Genomic DNA, 6,134 nt, shown 5'->3' with positions numbered 1-6,134 from the left:
GCTGGGAAAGGTCTCTGGGGGAGAGAGAGTGCCTAGAGGTACTGGAAAAGCTGGACCAAATCCTGCTCATCTGGCCAGCTGTAGGGCCAGGCTGGGCCCTGGGGACACAGCAGAAGATAAGAGCAGCCGCTGCCCTCATGGGTCATACTGTCCCCCTCCCTGGGTTGCCCAGTAAGTGGGGTGCCCGGCACACAATAAATAGTTACTGAACAAATTGCCTGAGACTAGGCTCTGTCCATAGAGACCCTAAAACGAGGCATTTGACATGAAGTCCTGGGAATAGAGAAAAGGATGGAACAGGGAGCTGGGATGAGAAGGGCCCTGGACTGCGAGGTGAGGTGCCTAGAGGGGGCAGGACCAGCCCTCCCCACCCCCAGGAGCCGGAGCTGGAGCCGCTGTGGGAGGGACAGTTCCCTTCCTGCCTGCCCTCCATCCATCCACTCTGTGGATCAATTTCCTTTTTAGGGACAGACCTCTCCTCCCCCACAGGGTAATCAGAGCCAGGATCTCTGCCGCCCACACCCCAGACCTCGCTTTCCCCGACCTCTCCTAGGCTGTGGTTTTAGCAAACAACTGGATCCTTCTAGAGCTCGGAGGCCTGGCCCCTTCCTTCTGAGTGGTGGTAAGAAATTCTCTGCATTCCCGAGTCAAGGGACCAGAGGCCATTCTTGCTCAGCCCAGGGGCAGAGCCTGAGATGCAAAATTAAGTCTGAGGCTTCCCTGGTGGCGCAGTGGTTGGGGGTCTGCCTGCCAGTGCGGGGGACATGGGTTCGAGCCCTGGTCTGGGAAGATCCCACATGCCGCGGAGCAACTGGGCCCGTGAGCCACAACTGCTGAGCCTGCGCGTCTGGAGCCTGTGCTCCGCAACGGGGGAGGCCGCGACAGTGAGAGGCCCGTGCACCGCGATGAAGAGTGGCCCCCGCTCGCCGCAACTGGAGAAAGCCCTCGCACAGAAACGAAGACCCAACACAGCCATAAATAAATAAATTAATTAATTAAATAAATTAAAAAAAAAAAAATTAAGTCTGAACCCTGACACCCCTCCCAGGCTCTCCAGCTCCTTTGGCTGCCAGCGCCCACTGGCTGTGCTGTCACACAGCCACTCGAGTCTGTGCAGGGCCACCTGGGGGCTGGCAGGCTGTGGCCTGACCCCTTCAGGCCCCAGGGAGCCCTAGAATGTTAGAGAACAAATTCTTGGGGCTTCCCACCCTGCAGGCTGAGCTCCTGTCTTCAGAGCTGCCCAGAGGAGGGCCCTGCCTGATTCCTGCGGGTCTCCCAGTGAGACCCCGCCCAGCCTGGCATTGAGGAGGTGCCCCAGATGAATTTATTGATGGGTAAACAAGAGCAGGGCAGGTGAGTGAGACCTGGGGTGTATGTGAGGGGCCGCACCTGTGTCAATAGTGAGCTTGGGGAGTGTGCCCTGGGGGTCAGGAGCGGCTGCAGGCCAGCTCTGTGGACTTGCATTTCCTCCTCGTAAAACCCTACCATTGGACTATCATCACATACCCATAGCTCGGATGAGAGGGATGAAGCCCAGAGAGGGTAAGTAACTTGTCCAAGGGCACACAGCAGGTAAGTGCAGGGGCCAGTCCTGGGACTTCAGAGTTCCCACTTTTAAGCACTAGGCACACTGCCTCAGGGGAGAGAGGAGAAGGAAAGGTCTGGAAGGGGAGCAAGGTAAACAAGCTCTACCTCCCAAGGCTGTGAGGTCTCTGGTTGGTGGGTCTGGTCTGGGGTGGGGGCCCAAGGAGACAGGAGGCTGGAGAGGTCGGCAGGGGCCTCAGAGTTTCCACACTCACATGTCCCATCTATTGGGTTTCCAGGTAGGGTGTCCTTTGGAGAAACAGTTTGCTGCTGATACATACATTGAAAAAACGCAGAAAAAAGAAAAAGAAAAACCACAGGATCAGCCGACCTCTAAAGCCCTCCTAGCAGTAAGATTTGACGATGACCCACATCAGGCCTGGGGGCAGATGGAGGGCGACTTGCTCAGGTTACTCCCAAAGTGGTGGGGGCAGGTGGGGGGGCAGCAGACGCGCCAGGCCAGGGGTCAGACGTCCCGGTCCTGATGCAGACCCTGAGGCCCACCTGCAGCCTCGGATAACGCGACCCCTGCGCACCTGGAGTGTTGCTGGGTCTATAGGACACTGACCGTCTATGGAGCGCTCGCTAGTACATCACCTCAGTGACTCATCCCCGAGATTCACAGGGAGCCCTTTGCAGACGGTTCCTGGGAAAATGATGAGGACGAGCTCTTACATCTGGACCACCCTTTACAACTTGCAAAATGCTCTCGTGTACCTAATCCCACCCGAGCCTCACACAAGCCCAGAAGCCGCAGGCTTTATTATCCCGTTTAAAGACGAAGAAATCACTGCTAAAGAAGACCATAGCAGTTAGAGAGTCAGAAAGGAAGCAGAGGTTGGAGCCCTGTGATTTGAAGATGGTGGGTGGGGCTATCAGCCAAGTAGTGTGTACAGCTTCTGGAAGCCAGAAAAGGCAAGGAAACGGATTCTTACCTGGAGAGAAAGAATACAACCCTGCTGACACCTTGATATCAGCCCCATAAGAGTCATTTTGGACTTCTGACCTCCAGAATTAATTGTAAGATAATACATTTGTCTTATTTTAAGCTGCTAAGCGTGTGGTAATTTCTTACAGGAGTCATAGACGATTCATCCAAAACCCAGGGGTGCTCAGAAGGATGCAGTGGTAGGTATGGGACTCAAATGCAGTCCTTCTGTCCGCAGGAACTGTGCTCAGGCTCCCAACCACGACGTTGACTCGACAGCCGGCCAGAGTCAGGAGTTGAAGGCACCAATGCCATTGTCCTTAAGGAGAAGAAATGACCCTGGTGGTGAGCCTAGGGGAATTCTACTGTTTTTAAATGTCAGAAACGTTATGGGAAAGAGGAATGTTTTTGGCTGGGCACAGCAAAGAGTTTCCATATTTTGAACCAACCCCAACTGATGAGCACTGGCTGCCTGGAGCTCTGTGCTGAGCAGGATCTTGAGGCCAAGCCCAGGCTCCCAGGGAAATTGCTCTGTGGTTGACTGGCAATGTCTGCCTTGGCCTTGCCATGGCTGAGCAGTAGCGTATGCTGATCTGGATTGGATGAGTTCCCTGGAGCTGGCCCTGAGTTTGATTCATTTTTTTATGCCCAGGGCCCAGCAGTGCGCCTGAAACAGAGCAAGCACTCAATAAATATTTGAGGGAAGGAGGGAAAGAGGTCAGAAAGGAGAGAGAAAGTAGGGAAAGAAATTTATTTTCAGGGAGGCCAGGTCTAGGGCCAATAGGTAGAATTCCTGGCTGGAAAGCTTCCGATTTGCCTCCCCGGTGTCTCTTACCCTCTTGTTCTGATCACAGCAATCCTTTCCTTTGGAGATCCACCCCTCCCCCTCATTCCATTTGGTTATGGCAGGATTGCCAATCACAAGGTCCTGGGGCAGGCCTGTGACTAAACCCAGTAACCCAACTTTAGTTCCCAGAATCTGAACATTGATGAGAGGCACTCGGGAGAGAGACTGGAGAGGTGGTCCCCAAACTCAGTCATGGACGAGAAAGTGGTAGAGTCCACTTCTATGGGACTCCTGAGATGGAGCTCAGACACTCCTAACCTTAAAGTCATCTCTTTCAGAACCAACAGCCAAAGGTACAGAAACCACCGGGAAAAGAAGCATCCTGGGGAGGTTCAGGCATCTGATCCTCCCTGCATTCGAGCAGCCAGGCTGGTTGTGCTCCAATAAACACTGCCACCCCCATTTTTTTCTGCTCAGTTATTCAGAGTTCGTTTCTGTGGCTTGAAACTGAAGAACCCCAATCAATATTATACAGTCTCTCTAGAAGGAGGAGCCAGCCAGTAATCAGAACTGTTCAACTTTGGAGAAGCTCTCTAGTCGGGTGGGACTTGAGAAAAGAGGGTATAGCGGACTGAATGTTTGTGACTCTTCAAATTCCTATGTTGAAGCCCTAACGGGATTGGAGGTGGGGCCTTTGGAAGGGACACCCCCACGATGAGATTAGTGCCCTTCAAAGAAGAGGGAGAGAGCTAACCTTCTCTCTCTCCACTTTGCGAGGATACAATGAGAAGACAGCTGTCTGTGAAACCAGGAAGAGGGCCTTCACCGAGAACCTGCCCATGCTGCTACCCTGATCTTGGACGTCCAGGCTCCAGATCTGCGAGGAATAAATGTCTGCTGTTTAAGCCCCCCAGCCTGTGGTGTACTGGTATCACGGGTGGCGCTGACTATGACACAGGGACTGGGGGTCCATTTGGTGGGAATGTCATTGCATCAGTTGGGAAATGGGAGGGAGGGTCGAGAGCCCCTTAGGCAGCGAGCCATGGGTTAGATTCTCTCCCTTCTGGCTGAGGCCTTTAGGCAAGTCCCTTCCCTCTCTGAGCCTCCGTGTCTGTGAAATGAGGCGATGAACACATTTATCTCACAGGGTCTCTGTGAGGAGAACCGGGAGATGCACTCAGCACAGTTGAGGCTTCTCCCCTCTCCAGGGTGTACACCACGTGGGGTCACACCAGATAAATATCCCTTCTTCCGTGCAGCACAATTAGCGCCTGCCTGCCATGTGCCAGCACAGCACTGAGAGTGTTACCTGTATCCCTTCATTTACTCTTCAAAGTGGTAACGACTAGCCTCAGTCCACAGATGAGGGCTCTGAGCACAGGGAGGTTAAATCTGCTTTCCTCAAGGCCACCCAGCAGGCCAGCAGGGGGCTGGGCTCGAACCCAGGTCCTTTTCATCGAAAGCCCCAGATCTTATCCAGGATTCGCCCCGCCTCTCCTGGGGAGAGGCTCCAATCCCTCCCCGCTGTAAGATCCCCCGATTGCAGACACAGGGTCTCAAACCCACAGAAGGGTCTCAAAGCCCCAAGAAGCTGTGGGTCCCATTGGAGACAAGACACCTACATGGAAAAGGTAAGTGAACTGAGAAGGCAAAGCCTGTGACGAGGGCCAGGACGACTCAGGGAGGGCCCCTCTGCCTGGATTTCAGGCCATATCCAGTGTCTCCAGAAAAAAAGAACAAGAAACCACCACCCTAATCCTGAGGTCCCCAGGGAAGCAGCAAGTTCCTGGGTAAAACAGGTTCCCACAGGCTTTTTCTTCCCCTGTCACTCCTCCAGGTGGCTCAGGCTCGAGTGTGGCGGGGGAGAGGAGGGAGAGGGGTCTCCTCTTATCTTGGGGTGAGGGAGGGCTCCCCCCCCCAACACACACACACACAAGAGGAAAGGGCAGGGCAGCTCAGGCTCAGAGCTGATGGGTTACAGGACTCACCTGGTCCCGCCCCCTGGTTCTGCAGCCCAGAGTGGGCAGTGTCTCCAGCAGGGTCCACAGAAAGAGGGTGGCCAAGTGCAGCCAGGACACAGGTCCCCCACGTTGGGGTTCTGGCAAGCACACAACCCAGCTTCTCCCAGACAGGACATTTCTCCAAGCCCCTTCCCCTTTCCGCCAAGATGGAACAATGAAAAGAAAGAGAACTGGATTAGGAGCCAGGGGCCTGAGTCTCCAGACTCACTCTGAGACTAAAACTCCCACATAATCTTGGGTGAGTCCCCTCCCTTCTCTGGGCCTCCATTTCCACATCGATCGGACCAGGGAGTTGGGCTCCATTTCCAAGGTTCCCCTCTAGTTCCAATGTTCTGAGAGCCAAGGACGATGAGTTGCAGTCACCTCCAGCCCAGCTTTCCTCCAACTCTCCAGAGGCCTCAGAGATCCTCTGAGATGGAAGAGGAATTTTTTTTTAATTGAAGTATAGTTGATGTACAATATTATATGTTATACGTATACAGTATAGTGATTCACAATTTTTAAAGGTTATACTCCATTTATAATTATTATAAAATATTGGCTATATTCCCTGTGTTGTACCATATATCCTTTGTAGCTTATTTTATACCTAACAGTTTGTATCTCTTAATCCCCCACCCCATCTCGCCCCTCCCCGCTTCCCTCTCCCCCACTGGTAACCACTAGTTTGTTCTCTATATCTGTGAGTCTGCTTCTTTTTTGTTATATTCACTAGTTTGCTGTATTTTTTTAGATTTCACATATGAGTGATATCATACAGTATTGGTCTTTCCCTGTCTGACTTATTTCACTTAGCATAATGCCCTCCAAGTCC

At 53.0% G+C, this 6,134-nt stretch overlaps 1 long non-coding RNA gene across 2 annotated transcripts; it reads left to right on the top strand.

Moving 5' to 3' along the window:
- The first annotated feature begins 488 nt into the window (after positions 1–488).
- LOC130709247 (uncharacterized) lies at positions 489–5,922 on the top strand. 2 transcript variants are annotated; one of them, XR_009009756.1, is made up of 4 exons: positions 489–622; positions 1,824–1,934; positions 2,751–2,857; positions 4,077–5,922. It is a non-coding gene; the product is annotated as an uncharacterized LOC130709247 (long non-coding RNA). The 2 variants fall into 2 exon arrangements; XR_009009757.1 differs by having other exon boundaries at positions 3,638–5,922.
- The last annotated feature ends 212 nt before the right edge of the window (positions 5,923–6,134 follow it).

This window comes from Balaenoptera acutorostrata, chromosome 11 (assembly GCF_949987535.1).
Source record: "Balaenoptera acutorostrata chromosome 11, mBalAcu1.1, whole genome shotgun sequence".
Classification (NCBI taxonomy): Eukaryota; Metazoa; Chordata; class Mammalia; order Artiodactyla; family Balaenopteridae; genus Balaenoptera; species Balaenoptera acutorostrata.
The sequence above is the reverse complement of the archived record's forward strand: the minus strand, read 5'-3'. Positions and strand labels throughout refer to the sequence as shown.